Source organism: Peromyscus leucopus, chromosome 20 (assembly GCF_004664715.2).
Source record: "Peromyscus leucopus breed LL Stock chromosome 20, UCI_PerLeu_2.1, whole genome shotgun sequence".
Classification (NCBI taxonomy): domain Eukaryota; kingdom Metazoa; phylum Chordata; class Mammalia; order Rodentia; family Cricetidae; genus Peromyscus; species Peromyscus leucopus.
In genome coordinates this window covers 14,231,961-14,244,071 of record NC_051080.1, presented here as the reverse complement: position 1 = coordinate 14,244,071, position 12,111 = coordinate 14,231,961, and positions in this window count along the sequence as shown.

Here is a 12,111-nt window from a genome sequence, read left to right as displayed (position 1 = left end):
ATCCTCAAAGTCAAAACAAAATTAATATCGTAAAAAGAAGGTGTCTGCAGAAAAAGCATATTTACAGACCAAAGTTATAACCAGTCTTTTATGAAATAGTCACTGAATGTGCTAAAGGTTTTCAGGCAAATATGATTCTCTACACTTAAATTTAAAAAGAAAAGGCACCATTACCCTGAATTGGTTATTTAATTAACAATACAGTATGACACCTGGCCTCATCCATCATGCTACCTTATTGCGTGCCTTCTCTCTTGTTCTTTGTCTTTATTATCCCCTCAGCTGTGGTCTCTAGTTGCTCTTGAGACAATAGCTTTGATCTATACTTCCTTTAAGTAGAAACTTAGGGAAAACGTCTTGTTTAGTCTGTGTATTAGTCACTTTCTCAGCCCTATGTCCAATACCTAACAAGAAACAACTCCAGGGATGATTTATTTTCCCTCATGGCCTAAGTGAGGACACAGATGAATGATGACTTTCAGTTGGATTCTCCTTTCCTTTGTATTATTCTGTCCAGGATCACAGACTGTGGGACATTGCCACCCACACTTAGAAAGGGTTTTTCTCATCTGTTAACCCTCTTTGGAAATTCCTCTATAGACAAACCTAAGTATGTGACTTTCTAATGCTCTAGGCATTATTATTTTTGTTTTTCATTTCAATTTCATTTTATTTCGTGTGTTTTGCCTGCTTGTATGTCTGTGCACTACATGCATGTCTGGTGCCCACTGGAGACAGAAGATGGCAATGGATCTCCTAAAACTCAAGTTATAAATGGTTGTTAACCAATATGTGGGTTCTGGGAATCAAATCCAGGTATCCCGGAAGAGCATCTAGTGCTCTTAACTGCTAAACAATCTCTGTAGCCCTTTAAGCATTTCTTAATCTAATCCAGTTGATAATCAAAATTAACCATCACAGTTTGCCACCTGAAAGCTCTGGAAAGTAAACTGCCTTCTATCATCCCTGAAGATCATTTGATCCTAGTCTAGGAGATATGTGAAACAAAATAAATTGAGTGCTCTGCTTGGAGCTCAGACATCCTTGATGTTGATGTTGGTGTTCCCAATACGTGCTGTGGTTCCTTCCTTACATCCCAGTGTCATACTGAAAACAAAACAAAACAAAATAAAACCCTACATCCTGTCTCTCTACTCCCACTAACAAGGTTTCCTTCTCAGAGTTCATTATCTTCTTACCAATTTTACTGTGGTTTCTCTAGTGTTGGTGCTTGAACCTAGGATCTTGTATCCGCTGGGTAAGCACTCTGCCACTGAACCATGTCCCTAGCACACTTCCTACTAATTTTTGAGTTCAAATAGCTTTCTCTCCATCTTTGGCTCCTATCCCAATACTAACACTAGCACTAATCAATCCCTTGGGATGACTTTTGTTGACAAAAAATACAGAAATTGAATTGTATTGAAAATTATAAAGGGCATGTGGAGAGGGTTGCTATCATTTCATCATTTTACTATCTAGAAATACACAGGAGAGATGACATAGTTCAAGAGACCTGGTTGCTTCTGAACATACCAGAAATACTCTAGCTTCCAAATACTTGTTATTAGTGCATGCTACATAAGAAACACTTATGCTAAGGTAGTCACCCACATTGCTTGATTTCTTCATCCATTCTTTACACAGATGCTGTCTATTCCATGCACCCATAGTCACTGATTATATCCATACTTTATTTTTTATTATACTAAATACCTTTATTTGCTAGAATGTAAATTCCAGTTGAAAAGTATTGTAAAAATTACGAATCCCAGTTAGACATGACCAGGAGAGGTAACTCCATCTTGAGAAGCTAATACCCACACATGAGTGTGTATAACTATTTCACCTTTACTGTTTTTTCACTCTTGCTTTTGCTCTCTCTGCATCCCTCCCCCTCTCCTCCACCCTTTATGTCTATGTTGAACTCTGTTAAAATACTTTCAATAAACTATAATTTCATTTTAATTCATCCTTATTTTTTTTTTTCTGTATGGTAAGATGTAAGGTTCACCTGAGTAGAGGTCATTTCTTTCTATTCCTTTGCCTTATATTCCACGGCCTTCTGGATCCCTTTCCCAAACTTCTGGACTCCTCTTCTTTAATTGTTATGTATAGATACAACCTGCTGAGACTATTCAGTGTTGATAATTTCAATAGCCATTTGGTGTTGAACAACCAACTGGGGACTTCTTCATGGGGAAGACTACTTTTCCCTCTTTCAGCAGTTATTATTTGTCTGTAGTTTGTCTGTTTTTGTTTTTGGTGGTTTTTGTTTGTTTGTTTGTTTGTTTGTTTGTTTGTTTTGGTCTAAGGGTAATAACCTATAATAACCTTTCTGGTTTCTATACTAACATGTTTATTGGTATTGTTCTTGATTGGTCTTGTTTAGGCAGCCACATTGTTGAGGCATTGTGTATGACACTTCCCTGTCATTTCTAGAAGACACACTCTCACAGCAGATTTCCTGGTTCTCTGGTTATTACAATTTTCCCACTCCCTCTTCCAAAATGTTCTCCGATCAACAGGTGCTAGAGTCATGTCACAGATATACCCATTGGGGCTGGGGGCCCTGTGATTAGTTGTCCTCTGCATTTTAACCAGTTGTGGCTTTTGTTTTATTTTTCTGTAATGGTCTCTGTCTATTTCAAAGAGAGAGGGTTGGAAGCTATACTTACTTACCTGTGAGTATAAGGATATGTATTTAGAATGCAGTTAGGAATTATGCTGGTTTAGTAAAGTGATGATGGTAGGTTCTCCTCTAAGATGCATGGACCTCACTAGCCACAGGCAATTGGCTGGTTTTCCAGTATCCGGCATGATTTCCCTCCTGCTAAAGAGGTTTTAAGTCCAGTTTGATAGACGTTGGTTACCACCAAGATGTGAGTGTCACAGTTGCACCTTTAGGGATGTCTTCTCATGCTATTTTTTGGCTCGGTAATAAAAACCCCGGTAGCAGGCAAGAGAAACTCCCTTTCAAGTTCTTGGTCAAGGGAAACAAGAGAGAGACTTCAAAAATAATACAAGCTATTGCCATTGCAGATGATGCCTGTCAGATGTCCAAATTGTTGTTGATATCATGAATTTCAGACACAGGACTTAGAAGATCTGAGCTAGATCTGGCCTGAAAGCCTCCACACTGAGGGCTAGCTTTCATAGAACTGGAAAGTTCTATGTAAGCAACAAGGATCCCTTGATTAAGCTCTGTGGTGGAAATGTAAATTTTTCTACCTTCTTTTTACTAAGAGTCATAGCTTTCTTTTCAAGTACAAATTTATTTTTAACCTTTGTTTTATTTTATACACACATGTATGCGTGCATGTATGTATGTATGCATGTGTGCATGTATATATGTATGCACACCTGCATATTGGTACCTCTAGAGGCCAAAAGACGGCCTTGGATCCCCTGGAGCTACAGGCAGTTGTGAGCTGTCCAGTATAGGTGTTGGGAACTGAATGTGTGTCCTCTGGAAGAAGAGTGAGTGCTCTTAACTGCTGAGCCATCTATCTAGGCCAATTAATTTATAAATAAGGATTGCTTAGTGCTGTTGAAGAATCAGAAAGATGTAAAGTCTGACCTGAATGACAGTAACAATTAAAAACTCTGACAAATTTAAATGAAACATTAAAAGTTTTTATTTTTTCTGGTGGTAGTATTTTATGTATGACTTTATGCTTATTTTTTGCTTTTGTGCTCATCAGTTTTGATAAACTTGATACAAACTAGGGGCATTTGGGAAGTGAGACCTTCATTGAGGAATTGCTTCCATTAGATTGGCTTGTAAGCATGTTTGTGGTGATATTTTCTTGATTAATGATTGATGTAGGAGGACCCAATCCACTGTGAGTAGTGTCAATCCTGAACAAGTGGTCCTGAGTTGCATAAGAAATCAGGCTGAGCAAGCCAGGGAAAGCAAGCCATTAAGCACCATTATACCATTGCTGCCAACCCTGCCTTAAGCCTTTGCCCTGACTTCCTTGGATGATGGACTGTAACCTATAAGCCAAATAACTTCCTTTCTCTCCACGTTGCCTTTGGTCATGGTGTTTATCACAGCAACATGAAACAAGCTAGAATCATCTTCATGTGAGCCTTATGTTTGTTTCTTGTAGCAGGAATCTTAAAAGTTCTTATTAATAAAATCAAACTCGAGGCCAGTTATTGGGGTCAATGCTGGTAGATCAGAGAGACAGAACAAGCCATAGCTATCTCACCTTGCCGGATCCTCAGCTGGTCTTGTCTCCTCAGACTGGAGGCCTCTGAGTCCTCATCTGGAATGGGTCTCAGCTGAATTACTGCTCAAAAGCCTGAATGCTCAACCAGCCAAAATCTTCTAGTTTCTGGTCCTCACGCCTTATATATCTTCCTGCTTTCTACCACCACTCCCTGGGATTAAAGGCTGGCTTTCTGGGATTAAAGGCGTGTGTCACCATGCTTGGCTATTTCCAATGTGGCCTTGAACTCACAGAGATCCAGAGGGATTTCTATCTCTGGAATGCTAGGATTAAAGGTGTGAGTGCCACCATTTTCTAGCCTTTGTATCTAGTGGCTGTCTGTTCTCTGACCCCAGATAAATTTATTAGAGTACACAATATTTTGGAGAACACAATACCACCACATCTCCTCTCTTTTTGTCTAAAATTAAAAAAGCTTATAACTAATACAAGAAAAGCTATCTTCAATAAGTATATGCAATATACAGTCAAGATTACATTAACAATGTCTAGTCCATTAACATTTGACAGATCCAGACAAAAAACTCCATTATATATATTAACAATGTCCAGTCCAGTAACATCTGATAAACTCAGACCAAAAAATTTTCATTACTTATCTTATTTAAAACAAGTAGTTCCTTTTTAAAAGTAGATTCCATAATCTCCCTTTTTATCTTATCATATCCATATTCTCTCTTTTTTCTTTTCATAATAGATTCAGTAGTCTACCTTTTGTCATTTTTATATCTTCCCCTTTTTCTTCAGTGTAGATTCAATGATCTACCTATTTATCCTATTATTTCTTTATCTTTTTTCTCAGAGTAGATTCGATGATCTATCTCATATCTATATTTTCTTTTTCTTTTTGCTTTCTAGGGGTGAAGATATCTTTAGGGAATCTTGAAAAGAAAATTTTGGGGTTAATCATCAAGTCCTGTATCGTTTGTCCAGTCTCTGCATAATAGGAAAGTTCAGGGCTTGTTTCAAGTCCTTGTTTGAGTAGTCTGTCAGGCTGGATCATCTCAACTAGTCCTCTCGAAATTGTTCTGACCAGTTTGTAGTCCAAAGTTGATTTTTCCATGGTGTTAATCGGCTTAATGGCTTTATCATAGTCCATGTGGAATCATCGTTGTAGGATCCTGTCATCTCTTTGAAGATTTCAAAGTCACTGTTAGGCATGGTCATGGTTTCCTGCAGATTTTTTTTTTTTGCCTCCTCTGTGGTTTGGAGCAATCATAGTCTGATAAATGTCTGTCTCTCAGAACCATGAACATTCTTCCCTAGAACAGAAAATCTTCACAACAATTTCTCCCCACCAAAATTTGTCTTGCCAAAATTTTCCAAACTGACCTTTGCCGATGCTTTCTTGTAATACGATGGTCCTGGCAATTCTTCTCTGAACCAGCAGCAGTAAACCCTTCGTCCCTGGTAGCAGCAGCATCGCAGTCACCAACATGATGAGAAGGAGCTGGCAACGTGGAGCAGTAGCCACTGCTTCCATGGTCCCACCACTGTTTGTGGTTCATTCCGGGCCAAAGCTTCTCCCAAGCCTCCTAGGCTGGCTCAAACTCGGGATCCTACTGCCTCTGTCTCCTTCAGCAAATCCTACCGGTGTGCGCCACCACAACCACCTGAGTGTAGCTTGGGCCTGAGCTGGGGCTCACAAGGCCACAGGCAAACAGCTTTTTCATGAATTCGTAACACGAACGTTGGGCGCCAGATGTAGCAGGAATCTTAAAAGTTCTTATTGATGAAATCAAACCCGGAGCAAGTTATTGGGGTCAATGCTGGTAGATCAGAGAGACAGAACAAGCCATAGCTATCTCACCTTGCCGGATCCTCAGCTGGTCTTGTCTCCTCAGACTGGAGGCCTCTGAGTCCTCATCTGGAATGGGTCTCAGCTGAATTACTGCTCAAAAGCCTGAATGCTCAACCAGCCAAAATCTTCTAGTTTCTGGTCCTCACGCCTTATATATCTTCCTGCTTTCTACCACCACTCCCTGGGATTAAAGGCTGGCTTTCTGGGATTAAAGGCGTGTGTCACCATGCTTGGCTATTTCCAATGTGGCCTTGAACTCACAGAGATCCAGAGGGATTTCTATCTCTGGAATGCTAGGATTAAAGGTGTGAGTGCCACCATTTTCTAGCCTTTGTATCTAGTGGCTGTCTGTTCTCTGACCCCAGATAAATTTATTAGAGTACACAATATTTTGGAGAACACAATACCACCACAGTATCTTGCTTTCAGGACATCACATTGTTAAAAAATAATAGAAACAATTTAAACAAGTCTTAATAGGCTTCTTTGATGTGCTACAAAGCAATGTTTATGGAAGAAGAAATAAAGTCATGATATATTAATTTTTTTAAAGGTGGTACAAAATAGGATACACAAAGTTGTTAAATTTTTATGATGCTTATTTAGTCTCTCTCTGTCTCTGTCTGTCTGTCTCTCTCTCTCTCTCTTTCTTTCTGTGTGTGTGTGTGTGTGTGTGTGTGTGTGTGTGTGTGTACCCTCATATTCCAGTGTCCATGTGGAAAGCTTGTGGGAGTCCATTCTTCCCTTTCACTAAATGGAACCCAAAGATCAAGCTCAGGTCATCAGTCCTGACACTCCATTACCCTCCTTTAAAACTGACTGTCAAAAATACAGAGAAATGACTTCTAAATTGTTCTGTTATTTTTTTCCAATAGGTGTTCAGCCTTCAGAAATGATGAGGATAGACTAGAAAAGAAAAAGAACATACACCTTGGAAAGCCTCCAAATTATGGAAATAAAAAACGAATAATGGTCTTTATGGAAGTTGAGGTTGAAATTGGTTTCAATAAGCTCTCTTCACATTTAGCCAAACATTTTGAGTGCCTTTGCTCACTCAAAACAACATTTCTTGGACCTCCACCCTTGAAAGCTGTATCCAGAGTGCTAAGGAGGAAATGTTTATGTTCATTCCCAGGGAACGGCAACAATGACAGATATGATTCCTTCCCCCACAAGATCTTTCTGAAAGTGTGGCATGTTACATTCTTATTTGCTATATTAAATGTTAATCAAGTCAACAGCCAGTTAATCTTTTCCCTATTAGAAGAGTTTTGTTGTTTTGTTTTCCTTTTTGGACAAACTTGCTATAGATTATCTTGCAAATTAAGTTTATTGTCAAACAATGTAAGGGTTGCTAAAGTGGAGTTTTGGGGCCATGTCCTGCACAGGTTGGTCTGGGACACCTGACTGGGACTGGATGGGAATGAAGGAATGACAGACACTAAAGGAAGGAGGGTGTGCATACAAAACCTCTGGGACCATCTGGGCTGTGATCACTCTGATGGAGGGTAAACTAGAAGTTGAGTGCCTTTATTACACAGCACAAGGAAGAGGGTATATCTGGTCTCAGTGGTAGGTCTCTGTAGGGGAGCTATAAATGTCCAGGAAAGGGGAGCTGTGGTCAACGCTTTCTGCACACATTGTCAACATTTGTACCCAGACCAGGGGAAGGCCTTTCCTCTCTCCTGAATCAGATTAGGGAATTCTCATGGGCCTGGAGCACTGGGGTCTTTGACATGGTCTTTGACATGGCCATGGCCATCAAACGAGGCACATTCACTCAAGACTTCATACACTCCCCATATGTTTTATTGATCCAGTGATTAGAACCCTAACTAGCCAATTAAATGCCATTCACCTGACCTTTGAGTCTATTACTGACCGTGTCAGCCATTCCCTCATGGCTCATGAGAGGTGATACAGATATCTGAAGTACACATCTGTTTCCTATTTTGAGATGACAAAATTACCAGCCTCATTGAACCAATTTAAAGATTAACTAGGAAGTAACATTTAAAAACATGTATGTCTTTCTTACATTTCAGCAGTTATTATTGATATATAAAAACAAATAAACAAGGAGAAGGGATGCATAATATCATATTTACTAGCTGTTAAAATCATGTTAGAGTCAGAAAGTGCAAAGCAACAGTGTACCAAAGGTCAAGATGTAGTAAGAAATAATAAGCAGTGTTAGGTGTGCTAGGCTGGTTGACTTTATAATAGGCTAGTGACCAAGTAGGTCTATATCATATAGGAACACACATTCAGAGAAATAAAGACATCAGAAGAGCATTGATAAGTGACAAATGCCCAGTTTCCTAAATCAATAAACTGATTACCAGAAATGAGATTTCATGTCAGTCTTTAGAACAGTCCCAGAATCAATTATTAAATTAACAGCTTCTTTATTAGTAAAAGAAAAATAAGACCTGTCAAGATGACCCAGGAGGTGGCAGTGGATGCTTTTTAAAAATAGATTCTTTGGGAATCTCACATCCTGTACTCAATCCCACTCATCTCCCAGTCCCCCAATAACTGCCCCTCATTCTTGTAGTATCCCCACAAGGAAAGTTAAAAAAGAATAAAAGTGACATAAAAATAAACAATAATAAAGATAAAAATCAAAGAAAAACACGTTGCTCCTCTGTCTTTCCCACCACTCTATGGCCTCTTCATTCATCTTAGTGGAAGTGGACAATTTTAGTTTCTCTCTCTTGACCAATTGTTCTACTTACAAGAATCCATACAATACTTTATTAAAATGGCAAAGTACTCAATGAAGTGACAAGAGTAGATGTCCTTCTCCTGATACTAAAGGAAAAGTATTTATTTATTCACAAATAAATATGATTTTAACTATGGGCTTCTCACTTATGGCCTTTATTATGCTGGGCTACTTTGGAGACTAATTGGTTGACAGTTTTTGTTTGTTTGTTTTTTATTGTTGGTTTTTGTTGCTGTGGTTGTCTTACCATGAAAGAGTGTTAACTCTTGTCAAATTCTTGTCTGTCTCTGCTGAGATAAATATATAATTTTGAGGGGATTTGCTTTTGAAAGTTGCATCATATTTATTTGTGTATGTAGACTTATCCATATTTATCAGAAATAAATTATCAGAATCTACTAGACTTAACCTGTATCTTCTAAAACTTGGGGCTACAGAGACCAATCTAGAACATGAGGCCACACAAACTAGCCAGTTAAATGAGCAAGACTGATCCTCATGAATTTGGCTATGTCTCAGTCTAGACTCTGAACCTACTAAAATTGGCCTAATGCTAGAACAATCATGGAAACTTGTACCTCAGGGACCCTAGAACTGGTGTAGGCTTGTAGTCTAGGCTGTGTGAACTAGCTTTGTGCTGGGCTGGCCTTGAAGACTCTCTCTGTGGGTTCAAATTGTGAACAAGTTCCTGAGGAGAAGTTGAACCTTACAATGAACCTTCCGTTGAAGGTTCCTAAGGCTAATTAGCTGATCCATGGTGTGGAGAAGTTGGAGTGGAGGTCCACAGCAGATTATATTTGTCCAGGTTGCCCCATCAATAGTCATTTATTGCCACCTCTCTATGTGACCTAACATCCTTTTGACTGTTTAACAAATACTTTGTAATAAATCACACACCCCATCTTCCACCAGCTGGGAAGCAAGCAGGGAAAGAGCTACAGCTTTCGTCTTCCATGTCCTTATATAGGCTTTCAGCAGAAGGCACATCCCAGATTAAGGGCAGAACTTTCCACCTCAAAAGATCCAAATTAGAAGTGGATCTTCCTACTTAAAATTAAACAAAAATCCCTCACAATTGTTTCCTTTTGGGGGGTTTTAATTAATTCCAGATGTAGTCCCGTTGACAACCAAGAATAGGCCTCACAACTATGATAACTAAAGTTCAAAAGTAAAGTCTTCTTAAAATGATAAAAAAAAAAAAACCAAATGACTTCATTTAACAAAAAGGAACATCACATTAAAGACTCGATTCTGATTTAAAAATCAGTGTTACATCCAAGCATTTATAACTCACTTCTAGGAGGCAATGAACTGTCTCACATCATGTGAGAGCACATTCATGTGAACTTTGCTCCAAAATAAGGAATCTGCTCCACTTCCTTTTGTGGAGAGAGCTGTTTCTTACAGTGATACCTCCCAGCATGTTTGGCAATGGAAATGGATTAGTGCCGGTTTCTGTGGTGGTATTGTGTTCCCCAAAATATTGTGTACCCTAATAAACTTATCTAGGGTCAAAGAACAGAAAAGCCACTAGATACTTAGGATAGGCAGTGGTAGCACACGCCTTTAATCCTAGCATTCCAGAGGCAGAAATCCATCTGTTCAAGGATACAACCAAGCATAGTGACTCACACCTTTAATCCCAGGAAGTGATGGCAGATAGCAGAAAGGTATATAAGGTATGAAGACCAGAAACTAGAAGCATTTGGCTGGTTAAGCTTTCAGGCTTTCGAGCAGCAGGTCAGCTGAGATTAATTCTGGATGAGGAGGACTCAGAAGCTTCCAGTCTGAGGAAATAGGACCAGCTGAGAAACTGGTGAGGTGAGGTAGCTGCGGCTTGTTCTGTCTCTCTGATCTTCTAGCTTCACCCCAATAATTGGCCTCAGGTTTGTTTTTATTAATAAGACCTTCTAAGATTCCTTCCACAGGTTTCACTGAGACAGGCCCTGAGTGGAGTCTCTGATTCTACATTGAGCTGCCTTCAGAATGAGATTATCTTTCTTTCAGACCTACTTGCCCCTCCTTCCCTGCTCAGTGCATTTTTTTTTCACAGTTCTGTGCTATAATACTTCGTGGAGTTCTTTAATTTTTGTGAATGTGCTTTTGTGTGTAGAAAATTGTTCAAATTGATATTTGGAGAACAACAAAACATTCTGGAATAATTTTCCTTTTGTCTGTTGTATAGCAATTTCCTCCAAATGGGAATGTTCCCTCCTAGATGGAAGGGGGAGTTGCTCATAGGTAAACAGACCTCACACGTTTTAGTTAGCTGAAACAAGCAAGATTCACAAGCCATCTCTGCAAGTCTGTGGAAGCAGAAGCCGGAAGCAGTTCTATGTGGGAAGCTCTGTCTGACAGAGGTGCCTGCAGGATCCTCTCTAGGTAGCAGAACTGCCTTCAAGTCATGCAGAGAGCTCCAGGGTTGAAGCTTTCATGAGTTATCACCTAGGTAGGGGTAAACTTTTTGATGACACACCTGCTTTTGAATTATGCATGCTTCTATAAGCAATAATTCACCCACACTTCTGTAACTAATTCATACGAACTCATCAGTTTGCCAAGTTGGAATTTTATGGAATCATTATTTTGGTCCATTGTGAGGTCTAGAGCTAATGAATATACATCTGTTTGGGTCTCCCCAGAAAAACTAACACAATACCATTGCCACCCAAACAGGGTGTTAACAGAACCAAAGATGTGTTTTGGAGGAGTGCTTTAAGGGGTGCGGAGACATGTACCTCAGCATGAACCATGTGAGAGTGGAGAACCAGCAGGGAAAAACAGATATACTGCCTTTTCCAGTGAGGTCTGGGATAGTGTACCTATTTGCTCTAAGGGGTTGCTTACTTTCTGAGATGGCTGATAGGTAGAATATTCAACCACGGCCGACTTACTTGAGAATGGAACATCCTTGGGAGGATCCTGGGGTGTCTATCTTCTATGTAGTATGGATTACCATACTACTTCATGTGTGGATTCTGCCATGTGAGGACAGGGATACCTTGAAAATGAGTGAAGGTTTAGAGCATGTATCATAGTGGGAAAGAAGCATGGGGCAAAGCCATTGGTAAACTATCATGGCAGTTGTGTGTCTAATGGTCCATATACTTGTAAGTGTTACAGCTCTGAGCAGAAAGGTATCCTGGCAATTGGGAGCCAAGGAATACCACAACAAACCTCACACAAGAAATGTATTGGGAAAGACACAAGAGGGTGACTGCTTCTGCTTAGGAGAGAAGCAGCAAAGAATTGAGCGGGAGGAAGGTTTCTTGGGGGTGGGGAGTTTTTCAGGCTTGCCTAGAATTGGTGGAATTCTGTGGTCTGATCTTGGGGCAAGCTTAGGG